The sequence below is a fragment of the Oncorhynchus nerka genome, linkage group LG24 (genome assembly GCF_034236695.1).
Source record: "Oncorhynchus nerka isolate Pitt River linkage group LG24, Oner_Uvic_2.0, whole genome shotgun sequence".
Taxonomy (NCBI): domain Eukaryota; kingdom Metazoa; phylum Chordata; class Actinopteri; order Salmoniformes; family Salmonidae; genus Oncorhynchus; species Oncorhynchus nerka.
In genome coordinates this window covers 97426778-97443754 of record NC_088419.1, presented here as the reverse complement: position 1 = coordinate 97443754, position 16977 = coordinate 97426778, and the positions used below count along the sequence as shown (strand labels likewise).

The window sequence follows — 16977 nt, the reverse complement described above, 5'->3', positions numbered from 1 at the left end:
ACACAATTGATGGATTCACGCCATATTTAGACTAGATAATATTTAACGAGGTTAGAGGGCTGGAATTTATGGAGCAATAAAATAGTGTTATCAGTCTGCTCCTTAATACCCACAGAACGCAACTTTTTACGCAAATATTAGCGTCGTAGATCTTATTGTGGCACTTTGACTGTGGGGAAAGTCCTCCTCAGAGTTATCAGACTCCAGAAAATACACTTGGTATTGTTTTTTCTCTGGAATATTGTTCAATACATATAGTAGGTTGACGGGTACAATACATGTGGCTCAATTCACAGTGGTTTCAGAGTCCTGCAATAAGAGCTTCGACGCTAATGTTCTGTGGGTGTCACTGGGTAGACTGATACCCCATGTCATTGATCCACAATCCATAGGGTAAGGCTGTACAGTGAAACAAGTATGTCATCGATGCTAAGTCTAATACATCCACAGTGTGATTTCAAAAGATTTTTGTCAAATTAACAAATTATTGTCTTTTGTTGAATTTATATAACAACAATCCAACCTCGTTTCGCATGATATATTCCATTAAGGCATGATTCCACTATTCGTATTCATTTGTAGCACTTTCAATTAGACATAAGGGGGCGCACAATTGGTCCAGCGTCGTCCGGGTTAGGTCGTTATTGTAAATAATAATTTGTTCTTAACTGAATTGCCTAGTTAAATTAAGGTTCAATAGAATATATATATTTTTATATTCTATTTTCTTTTTAAGGCGAACAGCAAATCCCACTATTTAGGCTAATCCTTATTGTGGCTAGCTTCACATAGGTGGGGTCTGACCATTCATCAAATTAGAACTGTTTTATAAATAAGGGGTATTTTAGATGATGACACCTAGATAGATAGTTAGCTAGCTAACTATAGCTACTGAAACAGATCATGTCGTTTTGCTATGTTTTTGGGGGAAGAACATTGTTTGTGTCCATTAGCTAGCTAGCTTTTTTTTATAGCCAGCACCGTCCATAGCTTGGGGGAGTGTGTCTGCGGTCGTGAGGCAGCAGCCGGTGAGCGAAACAAAACTTTACCGGCATCATAGCACACGTATCAGTGAATCGTTGTGACGTATGAAATACGAGTGATAGTCTAATCAATGTGTAATAATTACATACACAATGAATGAACGTGTTAAATGATTACATGGCGTGATAGTCATATTCAGGTCCTGGTTGGTCAACAAGCTTATTTGACGCTTCGAATAGTGTAAAACGGCGTTCCATACCAGCGAGGTAAATCAAGTGCACCCCACATAGGCAAAAGGCTTATTCTGATTGGTTAAAGAAAACCGGATGGCTGGTTAGGGGTTGATGACCCTTCGTGAACGCCGAATATTGTGTGTAAATGATGAAGAAATAGGGTCAGTAAATGTGAAATCCCTATAAATTGAAAATTTTTAAACTTCCATTTTTATTTGATTTTTTTTTTAGCAAAGCGTTAATTTAGAACTGTCTGTGAGAAAATCTTGTGGAAGATTACGGTTGAGCACCCCTAGTTACGTAATGGGTTAGTTCATCATTACTGTACAGCGGAAGGAGGAGGACGTCAATATACAACAGCGTATTTATCCCACCAGGAGAAATTCATACTATGTGGCTACTTAGTTAACTACCAAGTTAAAAATCCACGACACAATGCAAGGTATGTGTACCAAATGTTACAGGTTTATTGCGTGCATATTTTAGAGTGTCCGATGCTACTGCATGTTTTTGCTGCCATCTTCTGAGATGACAGGTGGTGACGGCCGTCTAGCCTAGTGGGCGCAGAATACATATTATTATCTTTGTCTCTATGATTGAACGGCCGTGTAATGTAAAAAAAAAAACATTTACACCACTCCTAAGTGTGTTTTGTACTCAATGTCCAATACATTATCATGCTACTGTAGATCAGGTTATGGCTGAATTAATATTAGGGCTTGCCGTAAAGTTAGCCAAAAGGCTGGCAGATGACGATATTGAGTCGTTTCATCTTACCGTTCATTCAATGGGAACGCACCTATCCCTGAACCGGGTTGTACATAAAATATTTTCCATTGAGGCTGCAAGGGTGTAGTTTTCCTCCTTAACTAGATTTAATGGTGATAAGGCGTAAAAAAAAAAAAAACGTTTGCGATATCCAATTGGTAGTTACGATCTTGTCTCATCGCTCCAACTGGCTTGGGAGAGGCGAAGGACTGAAACATCACCCGCCAAGCCACACTACTTCTTAACTAGGAAGCCAGCCGCACCAATGTGTTGGAGGAAACACTGTTCAACTGACGACTGAAGTCAGCTTGCATGTGCCCGGCCCGCTACAAGGAATCGCTAGAGCGCGATGAGCCATGGAAAACCCCCCCGGTCTAACCCTCCCCTAACCCAGACTACGCTGGGCCAATTGTGCACCACCCTATGGGGTCGAACCCCAGGTTGTAGTGAAGCCTCAACACTGGCATGTAGTGCCTTAGACCGCTGCGCCACTCAGGAGACCCCATACTTTCTTTATCAAGCACCAGTTTCCACCACCAGAGTAGCTAATGTTAGTCCTGGATGTTGCATATTCCGTTCAGCCAATCAGGTTGCAGCAGTCTGTTTTTTTCCCACCCCTGGTCTGATTGGCTGAACACGATACACAACATCAGGAAGTAGCATTAGCCACTTTAGCATGGTGGTGGAAAAATAGTGTTTCATAAAAAAGTATGTAAATTCCCCCGTTTTTTTCCGACCTTCTCCCCATTCAATTGAGTTCAGGAGGAACATTTCACCCTTACAGCCTGAATGGAGAATGTTTAATGTACAAACCAGTCCATGGGGGATACGAGTGCATAGCCAGCTGCATAGCCAGCTGGATAGATTCCATCTGGACCGTAAGATTAAATGACTCAACATCGCCATCTGCTGGCCTTCAATTCTATGTTAGTTACTGACTATGAATTACCTTTCAACACTTTACCTTTATAAGCCCAAAAACACAATTCCTGGTTGATATCTTTAAACCCAATTTCAAGTTTTAATAAATATATATTTCTAACCCTTTCTGCAGCATAGATGACAACCCACCCCTCTAAACAGACCAACCACTTCAACTTTAAACAATTCTCTCATCCAACATCCCAGTCCTCTCTTCAATGCCTAACAGTGGGGATAGTTCAGGACCTAATGTATCTGGGAGTCAGCCAGGCGACCAGTCTATGCCCTTGACCCAGCGACCCCCACCCCCTGACAGAGAGGATGACCAACGCGGCCTACTGACCACTCTCACCCGGGACTCCCTGAGGACCCGGAGAGCCTCCAGCGCTGAGCTCCAGCTCCCATGGACCTGCCCTGTCACTCACTCCAGGGAGAAGTTCTACACGGTCTGCTCAGACTACGCCCTCCTCAACCAGGCTGCCTCTCTCTACCGGCTCCCCAGCACCCCCAGAGAGGTGGCCCACAGCAAGCAGGATGGCAGCGGGGCCCCATTAGTGAAGTCCAACACTGTGGACCTGTCTCAAGGTCAGGGGCAGCCTGCAGGTGTAGAGGAGGCTTCAGATGAAGACTTTGACATGGAGGGGGTGTCCTGCAGCAACACCAAGCCTATCCTGGCTTGGGAGATTGATACCACTAACTTTGATGCTGTGCTAACTCGAAAGCCCAGGACAAGTAAGCAAAATCAATAACCTAAATCATATATAGTATAAAACAGGGGTTCTGCTTGCTTTTGGAGACATCATTTCCAGTATGTTTTTAGTCTCATGAATATGCTATGAATGACTTAGTATTGTTCTCATGCTGATTCATCTGTTACTAAGAAATATGTGCCCGTAACTGTTGTTCAGACCATCTGTTGTTGGTACCGTGGGAATCGTAAGTATTCCCCCCCCTTTGGATATCTTCACATTTTATTGTGTTACAAAGTGGGATTAAACTGTCATGTTGTTGTCAATGAGCTACACAAAATACTCTGTCAAAGTAGAAGTAAAATCCTAACATTATTTTAAGATGAATGAAAAATAAAACATGAATATACGTTAATTAGATCAGTTTTCAACCCCCCTGAGTAAATACATGTCAGAAACACCTTCGGCAGCGATTACGTCTGTGGGTGTTCTTTGGTAAGTCTCTTAAGAGCTTTAAACACCTGGATTGTGCAACATTTACCCAGTATTCTTTTCAAAATACTTCAAGCTCTGTGAAGGTGTTGGGGATAATGACTAGACAGCAATTTTCAAGTCTTGCCATAGATTTCAAGAAGGAAATTGTAACTTGGCCACTCAGAATTGAGGAACATTCACTGTCTTCTTGGTAAACAACTCCAGTGTAGATTTGGCCTTGTGTTTTAGGTTATTGACCTGCTGAAAGGTGAATTCATCTCCCAGTGTCTGGTATAAAAGCAGACTGAACCAGGTTTTCCTCTAGGATTTTGTATGTGCTTAGCTCCATCCCATTTATTTTCATCCTGAAAAACGCCCCAGTCTTTGCCATTGTCAAGCATACCCATACCATGATGCAGCCAACATCACGCTTGAAAATACGGAGGCTTTTACTCAGTGACGTGTTGTATTGGATTTGCCCCAAACGTTAGGCTTTACATTTACTTAAGGCTTTGCAGAGTGTATTCCGTAGTTGTTTTTTCTTTCAGTATTACTTTAGTGCCTTGTTTCATACAGGATGCTTGTCTTGGAATATTTTTATTCTGCTTTTCACTCATTTAGGTCGTTATTATGGAGACACAATAATGTTGCTGATCCATTTCTCCTATCACAACTTCGTAGCAGTTTTAAAATCACCAATGGTCTCATAGTAACATCCCTGAGCAGTTTCCTTCCTGTTCTGTATCTCAGTTTCCTTCCTGTTCTGTATCTCAGTTTCCTTCCTGTTCTGTAGCTCAGTTTCCTTCCTGTTCTGTATCTCAGGTTCCTTCCTGTTCTGTATCTCAGTTTCCTTCCTGTTCTGTATCTCAGGTTCCTTCCTGTTCTGTATCTCAGTTTCCTTCCTGTTCTGTAGCTCAGTTTCCTTCCTGTTCTGTAGTTCAGTTTCCTTCCTGTTCTGTATCTCAGTTTCCTTCCTGTTCTGTAGCTCAGTTTCCTTCCTGTTCTGTATCTCAGTTTCCTTCCTGTTCTGTATCTCAGTTTCCTTCCTGTTCTGTAGCTCAGTTTTCCTTCCTGTTCTGTAGCTCAGTTTTCCTTCCTGTTCTGTATCTCAGTTTCCTTCCTGTTCTGTAGTTCAGTTTCCTTCCTGTTCTGTATCTCAGTTTCCTTCCTGTTCTGTAGCTCAGTTTCCTTCCTGTTCTGTATCTCAGTTTCCTTCCTCTCCTGAAATCTGTAATCCTCCAACCAGGAATTCCCAGAATTTTGAAACCCTACTCATGATACTCCTCTTCAACACAGGCAGTGAAACCACAGACAGGCAGTGAAACCACAGACAGGCAGTGAAACCACAGACAGGCAGAGAAACCACAGACAGGCAGAGAAACCACAGACAGGCAGGGAGACCACAGACAGGCAGGGAGACCACAGACAGGCAGGGAGACCACAGACAGGCAGGGAGACCACAGACAGGCAGGGAGACCACAGACAGGCAGGGAGACCACAGACAGGCAGTGAAACCACAGACAGGCAGAGAAACCACAGATAGGCAGAGAAACCACAGACAGGCAGAGAAACCACAGACAGGCAGAGAAACCACAGACAGGCAGAGAAACCACAGACAGGCAGAGAAACCACAGACAGGCAGAGAAACCACAGACAGGGTACGGATACAGCTTTAGAACAGAGTTCTACAGTATTAGTATTGTGATCAATACATGTGGATGAACTTGTTCCTGTAGTGTTTGTAACCACCCTGGTAGGTTGATTAATAACCTGAACCAGATTACAGACACTGGTTACAGTGAGAAGCTTCCTGTTGAGTGGGTTGATTAATAACCTGAACCAGATTACAGACACTGGTTACAGTGAGAAGCTTCCTGTTGAGTGGGTTGGTTAATAACCTGAACCAGATTACAGACACTGGTTACAGTGAGAAGCTTCCTGTTGAGTGGGTTGATTAATAACCTGAACCAGATTACAGACACTGGTCACAGTGAGAAGCTTCCTCTTGAGTGGACAGCTTGATGAAAACCAGTCAATATTCAGATCCCTGAGAAAGTAGACCTCTCTGTTTACATCACATACACTATCAAGCATTTCACACACTTTATCTAGATACTGGCTGTTAGCTCTTGGTAGCCTATAGCAACACCCTTAAACAATAGGCTTCAGGTGAGGCAGGTGAACCTGCAACCACAACAGTTAAATAACACTTGACATGGCAACCACAACACTTAAATAACACTTGACATGGCAACCACAACACTTAAATAACACTTGACATGGCAACCACAACACTTAAATAACACTTGACATGGCAACCACAACACTTAAATAACACTTGACATGGCAACCACAACAGTTAAATAACACTTGACATGGCAACCACAACACTTAAATAACACTTGACATGGCAACCACAACACTTAAATAACACTTGACATGGCAACCACAACACTTAAATAACACTTGACATGGCAACCACAACACTTAAATAACACTTGACATGGCAACCACAACACTTAAATAACACTTGACAAGGGATCTTCTCTTTGGCTCTGAATATATATATATATACAGCAACACCTCCCCCATAAGCATTTCTGTCTCTATAGATGTTGTATCCCTACATTGCTACTGCTGTATCATCCAATGAATTATGTAAACGAGTCCCCAAAAAAGGCTAATATATGTTAATGTTATCTGATTTTTAACAAGTTATTGATGTCATGAACCTTATTTGTATTAATATGGGCTACTTTCAGCCCTTTCCTGGGTAGCTGATCAGAGATAGACATAATATGGAAAAGAACAAAGCAAGAACAACATTATTCAGCAGTCCATCAATCAGTTGGTGTGTTTAAGTGTGTGTGTGTGTGTGTTGGGGGTTGACGCAACGAACCCACAGGCTTCTGGGAGGGAGGGGGGGACAAAGAACCTGTCATAGCAGATGTAAGCAATGTCCCCACCGCGCTCTGGCAGCTTTCATGGCTGGGATCAGTTCTTTCCTCTTCTGGCGCACAGCTTCAGGATATTCCTCGTTGATGAAGATGTACGTTCTTCTCAAGTTCTTGGCTCTTTCCAGACCAGCTACTTTGTCCTCTTGTAGAACTATTTTTGTTCGTTTAAAAGATCCTTCACCTGTGATAGAGAGACACCACTGTCCAGAGTGCTAGTAAGACAGGCAGGGACACCACTGTCCAGAGTGCTTGTAAGACAGGCAGGGACACCACTGAGAGTGCTTGTAAGACAGGCAGGGACACCACTGTCCAGAGTGCTAGTAGGACAGGCAGGGACACCACTGTCCAGAGTGCTAGTAAGACAGGCAGGGACACCACTGTCCAGAGTGCTAGTAAGACAGGCAGGGACACCACTGTCCAGAGTGCTAGTAAGACAGACAGGCAGAGACACCACTGTCCAGAGTGCTAGTAGGACAGGCAGGGACACCACTGTCCAGAGTGCTAGTAGGACAGGCAGGGACACCACTGTCCAGAGTGCTAGTAGGGCAGGGACACCACTGTCCAGGCAGAGACACCACTGTCCAGAGTAGGACAGGCAGGACACCACTGTCCAGAGTGCTAGAGTGCTAGGACAGGCAGAGACACCACTGTCCAGAGTGCTAGTAAGACAGGCAGGGACACCACTGACAGGCAGGGACACCACTGTCCAGAGTGCTAGTAAGACAGGCAGGGACACCACTGTCCAGAGTGCTAGTAGGACAGGCAGAGACACCACTGACAGGCAGGGACAGGCAGGGACACCACTGTCCAGAGTGCTAGTAAGACAGGCAGGGACACCACTGTCCAGAGTGCTAGTGAGACAGGCAGGGACACCACTGTCCAGAGTGCTAGTAGGACAGGCAGGGACACCACTGTCCAGAGTGCTAGTAGGACAGGCAGAGACACCACTGTCCGGAGTGCTAGTAGGACAGGCAGGGTCCGGACACCACACCACTGTCCGGAGTGCTAGTAGGACATGCAGAGACACCACTGTCCAGAGTGCTAGTAGGACAGGCAGAGACACCACTGACAGGCAGGGACACCACTGTCCAGAGTGCTAGTAGGACAGGCAGGGACACCACTGACAGGCAGGGACACCACTGTCCACACCAGGGACACCACTGTCCAGAGTGCTAGTAGGACAGGGACACCACTGGGACACCACTGTCCAGAGTGCAGGGACAGGCAGGGACACCACTGTCCAGAGTGCTAGTAGGACAGGCAGAGACACCACTGTCCAGAGTGCTAGTAGGACAGGCAGGGACACCACTGTCCAGAGTGCTAGTAGGACAGGCAGAGACACCACTGCACCACTGTCCAGAGTGCTAGTAGGACAGGCAGAGACACCACTGTCCACACCAGGGACACCACTGTCCAGAGTGCTAGTAGGACAGGCAGAGACACCACTGTCCAGAGTGCTAGTAGGACAGGCAGAGACACCACTGTCCAGAGTGCTAGGGACAGGCAGAGACACCACTGTCCAGAGTGCTAGTAGGACAGGCAGAGACACCACTGTCCAGAGACACCACTGCCAGAGTGCTAGTAGGACAGGCAGAGACACCACTGTCCAGAGTGCTAGTAGGACAGGCAGAGACACCACTGTCCAGAGTGCTAGTAGGACAGGCAGAGACACCACTGTCCAGAGTGCTAGTAGGACAGGCAGGGACACCACTGTCCAGAGTGCTAGTAGGACAGGCAGGGACACCACTGTCCAGAGTGCTAGTAGGACAGGCAGGGACACCACTGTCCAGAGTGCTAGTAGGACAGGCAGAGACACCACTGTCCAGAGTGCTAGGGCAGAGAGACACCACAGACGGGCAGAGACACCACTGTCCAGAGTGCTAGTAGGACAGGCAGAGACACCACAGACCAGGCAGAGACACCACAGACAGGGAGACAGTCCAGAGTGCTAGTACACCACTGTCCAGAGTGCTAGTAGGACAGGCAGAGACACCACTGTCCAGAGTGCTAGTAGGACAGGGCAGAGACACCACAGTCCAGAGTGCGGGCAGGCAGGGACACCACTGTCCAGAGTGCTAGTAGGACAGGCAGAGACACCACAGACGGGCAGAGACACCACTGTCCGGAGTGCAGTACGGGCAGAGACACCACAGACAGTAGGGAGAGGGTGAATGAGGGGACTGTGTTTATTTCACAGTGACAAGCTGAGTATTTTTTTTTGTTGTTGAAAGAAATGGAACAATTAAGTACCGTGTTGTTCTCAGAAACAATTATAACTTCAGGAACATTAGTACGCCACACCGCTTGATTATATTCAGACCTGATGAACGCTTGACAGATACAGCCTACTTTTAGTTTCTGTCTTGTATGAGCGATTGTTTTAACTTTGTGTCCTATTTTCAGGCAACATAAAGAGAGTCGGTACGAAGAAGATGAAGTCTTCAGGGGGCAGTAGGAACCTGCAGGCCTCTCCGGACGAGATCAAACAGAGGAAAGTCCTGGACCTCAGGAGATGGTAATATATTATACATTATACTGTATTAACTAGCACTCAGCTCATTATACTGTAACTTAACACACAGCACTCAGCTCATTATACTGTAACTACTGAGGTAACACACAGCTCATTATACTGTATAACTACTGAGGTAACACACAGCTCATTATACTGTATTAACTACTGAGGTAACACACAGCTCATTTATACTGTAACTACTGAGGTAACACACAGCTCATTATACTGTATTAACTACTGAGGTAACACACAGCTCATTATACTGTAACTACTGAGGTAACACACAGCTCATTATACTGTAACTACTGAGGTAACACACAGCTCATTATACTGTATTACTACTGAGGTAACACACAGCTCATTATACTGTAACTACTGAGGTAACACACAGCTCATTATACTGTATTAACTACTGAGGTAACACACAGCTCATTATACTGTATTACCTACTGAGGTAACACACAGCTCATTATACTGTAACTACTGAGGTAACACACAGCTCATTATACTGTAACTACTGAGGTAACACACAGCTCATTATACTGTATTAACTACTGAGGTAACACACAGCTCATTATACTGTAACTACTGAGGTAACACACAGCTCATTATACTGTATTAACTACTGAGGTAACACACAGCTCATTATACTGTAACTACTGAGGTAACACACAGCTCATTATACTGTAACTACTGAGGTAACACACAGCTCATTATACTGTATTAACTGAGGTAACACACAGCTCATTATACTGTATTACTGAGGTAACACACAGCTCATTATACTGTATTAACTGAGGTAACACACAGCTCATTATACTGTATTAACTACTGAGGTAACACACAGCTCATTATACTGTATTAACTACTGAGGTAACACACAGCTCATTATACTGTATTAACTACTGAGGTAACACACAGCTCATTATACTGTAACTACTGAGGTAACACACAGCTCATTATACTGTAACTACTGAGGTAACACACAGCTCATTATACTGTAACTACTGAGGTAACACACAGCTCATTATACTGTAACTACTGAGGTAACACACAGCTCATTATACTGTATTAACTACTGAGGTAACACACAGCTCATTATACTGTATTAACTACTGAGGTAACACACAGCTCATTATACTGTATTACTACTGAGGTAACACACAGCTCATTATACTGTATTAACTGAGGTAACACACAGCTCATTATACTGTACTGAGGTAACACACAGCTCATTATACTGTATTAACTGAGGTAACACACAGCTCATTATACTGTATTAACTACTGAGGTAACACACAGCTCATTATACTGTATTAACTAGGTAACACACAGCTCATTATACTGTATTAACTACTGAGGTAACACACAGCTCATTATACTGTATTACTGAGGTAACACACAGCTCATTATACTGTATTAACTACTGAGGTAACACACAGCTCATTATACTGTATTAACTAGGTAACACACAGCTCATTATACTGTAACTACTGAGGTAACACACAGCTCATTATACTGTAACTACTGAGGTAAAACACAGCTCATTATACTGTATTAACTACTGAGGTAACACACAGCTCATTATACTGTAACTACTGAGGTAACACACAGCTCATTATACTGTATTAACTACTGAGGTAACACACAGCTCATTATACTGTATTAACTACTGAGGTAACACACAGCTCATTATACTGTATTAACTAACACACAGCTCATTATACTGTATTAACTAACACACAGCTCATTATACTGTATTAACTACTGAGGTAACACACAGCTCATTATACTGTAACTACTGAGGTAACACACAGCTCATTATACTGTAACTACTGAGGTAACACACAGCTCATTATACTGTATTAACTACTGAGGTAACACACAGCTCATTATACTGTAACTACTGAGGTAACACACAGCTCATTATACTGTATTAACTGAGGTAACACACAGCTCATTATACTGTATTAACTACTGAGGTAACACACAGCTCATTATACTGTATTAACTACTAACACACAGCTCATTATACTGTATTAACTGAGGTAACACACAGCTCATTATACTGTATTACTGAGGTAACACACAGCTCATTATACTGTATTAACTACTGAGGTAACACACAGCTCATTATACTGTATTAACTACTGAGGTAACACACAGCTCATTATACTGTATTAACTAACACACAGCTCATTATACTGTATTAACTACTGAGGTAACACACAGCTCATTATACTGTAACTACTGAGGTAACACACAGCTCATTATACTGTATTAAGGTAACACACAGCTCATTATACTGTATTAACTACTGAGGTAACACACAGCTCATTATACTGTATTAACTACTGAGGTAACACACAGCTCATTATACTGTATTAACTACTGAGGTAACACACAGCTCATTATACTGTAACTACTGAGGTAACACATTTATACTGTAACTACTGAGGTAACACACAGCTCATTATACTGTATTAACTACTGAGGTAACACACAGCTCATTATACTGTAACTACTGAGGTAACACACAGCTCATTATACTGTATTAACTACTGAGGTAACACACAGCTCATTATACTGTAACTACTGAGGTAACACACAGCTCATTAACTACTACTGAGGTAACACACAGCTCATTATACTGTAACTACTGAGGTAACACACAGCTCATTAACTACTACTGAGGTAACACACAGCTCATTATACTGTATTAACTACTGAGGTAACACACAGCTCATTATACTGTAACTACTGAGGTAACACACAGCTCATTATACTGTATTAACTGAGGTAACACACAGCTCATTATACTGTAACTACTGAGGTAACACACAGCTCATTATACTGTATTAACTGAGGTAACACACAGCTCATTATACTGTATTAACTAGCACACAGCTCATTATACTGTATTAACTAACACACAGCTCATTATACTGTATTAACTAACACACAGCTCATTATACTGTAACTACTGAGGTAACACACAGCTCATTATACTGTAACTACTGATAACACACAGCTCATTATACTGTAACTACTGAGGTAAAACACAGCTTATACTGTATTAACTACTGATAGACCTGAGGTAACACACAGCTCATTATACTGTAACTACTGAGGTAACACACACTATTAACTACTGTATGTAACTACTGATAGTACTACTGATAACACACAGCTCATTATACTGTATTAACTACTGAGGTAACCTATCACAGAGCTATTATACTGTATTAACTACTGATAACACACAGCTCATTATACTGTATTAACTAGAGCACACAGCTCATTATACTGTATTAACTACTGAGGTAACACAGACTCATTATACTGTAACTACTGAGCACAGCTCATTATACTGTATTAACTACTGATAGACACACAGAGCTCATTATACTGTAACTACTGAGGTAAACTACAGCTATTATACACAGAGCTAACATACTCATATTAACTACTGAGGACCTAACACACAGCTCATTATACTGTATTAAACACACAGCTCATTATACTGTAACTACTGAGGTAACACACAGCTATTATACTATTAACTACTGAGGTAACACACAGCTCATTATACTGTAACTACTGAGGTAACTACAGCTCATTAGACTGTATTAACTAATAACACACAGCTCATTATACTGTAAACTACTGATAACACACAGAGCTATTATACTGTATTAACTACTGAGGTAGACCAGCTATACTGTAGAGCTGAGGTATACTGTATTAACTACTGATAGACCTAACACACAGCTCATTATACTGTATTAACTACTGATAGACCTAACACAGAGCTAGCTCATTATACTGTATTAACTACTGAGGTAACACACAGCTCATTATACTGCTAACTACTGAGGTATACACAGCTCATTAACTACTACTGAGGTAACACACAGCTCATTATACTGTATTAACTACTGATAACCTATCACAGAGCTATTATACTGTATTAACTACTGATAGACCAGCTATTATACACAGAGCTTGTTTATACTGTATTAACTACTGATAACACACAGCTCATTATACTGTAACTAGAGCTAACACACAGCTTTATACTGTATTAACTACTGATAACACACAGAGCTCAGTTATACTGTATTAACTACTGATAGACCTAGCTCATTATAGCTAGTTATACTGATTAACTACTGATAACTACTGAGGTAACACAGAGCTAGTTATACTGTATTAAACACACAGCTCATTATACTGTAACTACTGATAACACAGAGCTCATTATACTGTATTAACTACTGATAGACCAGCTCATTATACTGTAACAGAGCTAGTTATACTGTATTAACTACTGATAATGATGACAGTGGGCATTATCCTGTAAATGGCTGTAACAACACACAGTGCACTGCTGCCCAATTATACTGCTCTGGTTAAAGCTAGCTCATTATACTAGGGAATGTGGTGCCTGCAGCCCAATAGGGCTCTGGTTAAAGCTCATTATACTGTATAGGGAATGCTCATTATACTGCTGCCCAATAGGGCTCTGGTTAAAGCTTGTGCACTATATCGGGAATGTGGTGCCATTATACTGTACAGAGCCAGAAATTATACTGCAGGTGGAGGAACACATTCATTAGTGTATGCTAACTCTCACACAGCTCATTATACTTCCTTCCTTCCTTCACTTCCTTCATTCCTTAACTAACTTCCTTCAGCTTCCTTCCTTCTACTTCCTTCCTTCCTTCCTTCCTACATCCCCTCCCTATACTCCCTTCCCTCCCTCACACAGCTCCCTATACCTATTAACCTCCCTTCCCACACAGCTCATTATACTCCCCCTACCCTAACCACAGCTCCCTCCTGTATTAACTCTGAGGTAACACAGTATTATACTGTAGCTACGCCCACAGCTACAAGACTGTCACTACTGGGTATATCTTCATTAGTTTCCTGCTGGAACTTTCTGTATTAACTACAGCATACTAGTAGCAGGGAGGTAACACATTTTATACGTTGTCTGTAGCTCTGTACGTGTAACAATGGGACCACCGCTCATTATACTGTAACTACTGAGGTAACACAAACAGACTCCATCTTTATACTGTTAACTATAGGTAAATACAGAAGACCTGTACACACCAAGAACAAATGTTTCATTATACTGTATTATAGCGTAACACACATCATTTTGAATGTGTCATAAATAAGAGGATTAACAGCTATTATACTGTTAACTTGTGTAACACACAGCTATTTTCAGTCTCCCTACTGAGGGGGCTCTTATACTGATCTACTGAGTAACACACAGCTCATTATACTGTATTAACTACTGAGGTAACACACAGCTCATTATACTGTATTAACTACTGAGGTAACACACAGCTCATTATACTGTATTAACTAGGAGGGGCTCATTATACTGTATTTTCAGTAACACACAGCTCATTATACTGTAACTACTGAGGTAACACACAGCTCATTATACTGTAATTTTGAGGTAACACACCCATCTACCAGGAGGGGGCTCTTATAGATCCTAGTCTCCACACAGCTCATCTCCCAACAAGGGGCTCATTATACTCCTAGTCTCCACACCCATCTCTGTAACTACAGGAGGGGCTCTTATACTGTGTGTATTTATACTGTCTCCCACCCATCTCCTAGGAGGGGGCTCTTATTGTGTGTATTTTCAGTCTCCCACCCATCTCCCAGGAGGGGGCTCTTATACTGTGTATTTTCAGTCTCCCACCCATCTCCCAGGAGGGGGCTCTTATACTGTATTTTCAGTCTCCCACCCATCTCCTAGGAGGGGGCTCTTATACTGTGTGTATTTTCAGTCTCCCACCTCATCTCCCAGGAGGGGCTCTTATAGATCCTAGGCTTCCAGCCTCCTTTTAGGAGATTAAGTTTGAGTAACACACAGGCAACACTACTCTGATGAGGTACAGTACTCAGCTCAATACTGACATTAGAAACAAGATGCACACAGTTTATGGTAAACTACAGATTATTATATATATATATATATTTATATATATACTTTTAACTACTGAAATCTTTGTGAACAGATGGTAACAGGCAAATAATGACAACTTCCATGTAACCGAGGATGTTCCTATATTCTGTAACAAACTCCTGTAACTACTGAGGTAAACACAAGACAGCTGGGTAGACTGGTGAGCCTCTCTCCACACAGCTCTTATCCTCTCTACTAACAAATTGGCTTATATGTATAACTACTGGCCTCAGCTTTGGAAATACACAGAGTAAAATGTGTCAAAAAATGTCAATTGTGGCTTGGGGCCTTGCTCATTTAGTTTGTCATCCAGTTTGTCTGTTATATAAACAAATCATTTTTGACAATGAAACTGAATAGATGATGAAAAAACAGCTCATTATAGTAGTTCAGACTGTCTGCAGGATTCAGTTTTATTTTATTTTAAATGGAGCTCATTATTGAATTGAGGTTTGTCACAGCCATTATACTGTTCCAGCTGAGGTAACGCTCATTATACTGTTGAACCTGGGGTTACACAGATGACACCATGGCCTATATTTACCACTGTCAGAACCACTACTTCTGTCCTGTGGGCTTCTGAGGCCACACTCATTATACAAAGCAGCCAAGGCCTACAGGTACATTCTTCTCATATCCCTGCATTTACTTTAACTAACAGGTCATTATACTGTAACCCTAACCCATTACATTTTATTATTTTCTGATTAACTAATCATTTTATCTGTAACTACTGAGGTAACAACAGCATTATACTGTAACTACTGTCATCCACGCTCATTATACTGTCATCCACAGCTCATTATACTGTCATCCAACACACAGCTCATTATACTGTCATCCACAGCTCATCCTACTGTCAACCACACAGCTCATTATACTGTCAACCACAGTAACTCCTACTGTCATCCACACACTCTCTGTAACTACTGTCAACCACAGCTCATTATACTGTCATCCTGAGGTAACACACAGCTCCTACTGTATCCACACACCTACTGTCATCCACACACCTACTGTCATCCACAGCTCATTATACCTACTGTCATCCATTATACTGTATTAACTGCTGTCATTATACTGTATTCTACTGTCATCCACAGCTCATTATCCTACTGTCATCCAGCGTATTATACTGTCATCCACTGAGGTAACACACAGCTCATTATACTGTAACTGTCATCCACAGCACATTATACTGTCATCCACACACTCATTATACTGTCTAATCCACAGCTCATTATACCTCCTACTGTCAACCACGAGGTAACTCCTACTGTCATCCACACACACAGCTCCTACTGTCATCCACGAGGTAACACAGCACATCTGTATTAACTACTGTCATCCACTCATTATACTCCTACTGTCAACCACGTATTAACTACTGAGGTCCTACTGTCAACCACTGTAGACCTCCAGAGCTAGTCATACTGTA

General features: G+C 42.3%; 1 pseudogene; it reads left to right on the top strand.

Moving 5' to 3' along the window:
* The first annotated feature begins 825 nt into the window (after nucleotides 1-825).
* LOC115126343 (basic immunoglobulin-like variable motif-containing protein) lies at nucleotides 826-16122 on the top strand (annotated as a pseudogene).
* Nucleotides 16123-16977: the final 855 nt, after the last annotated feature.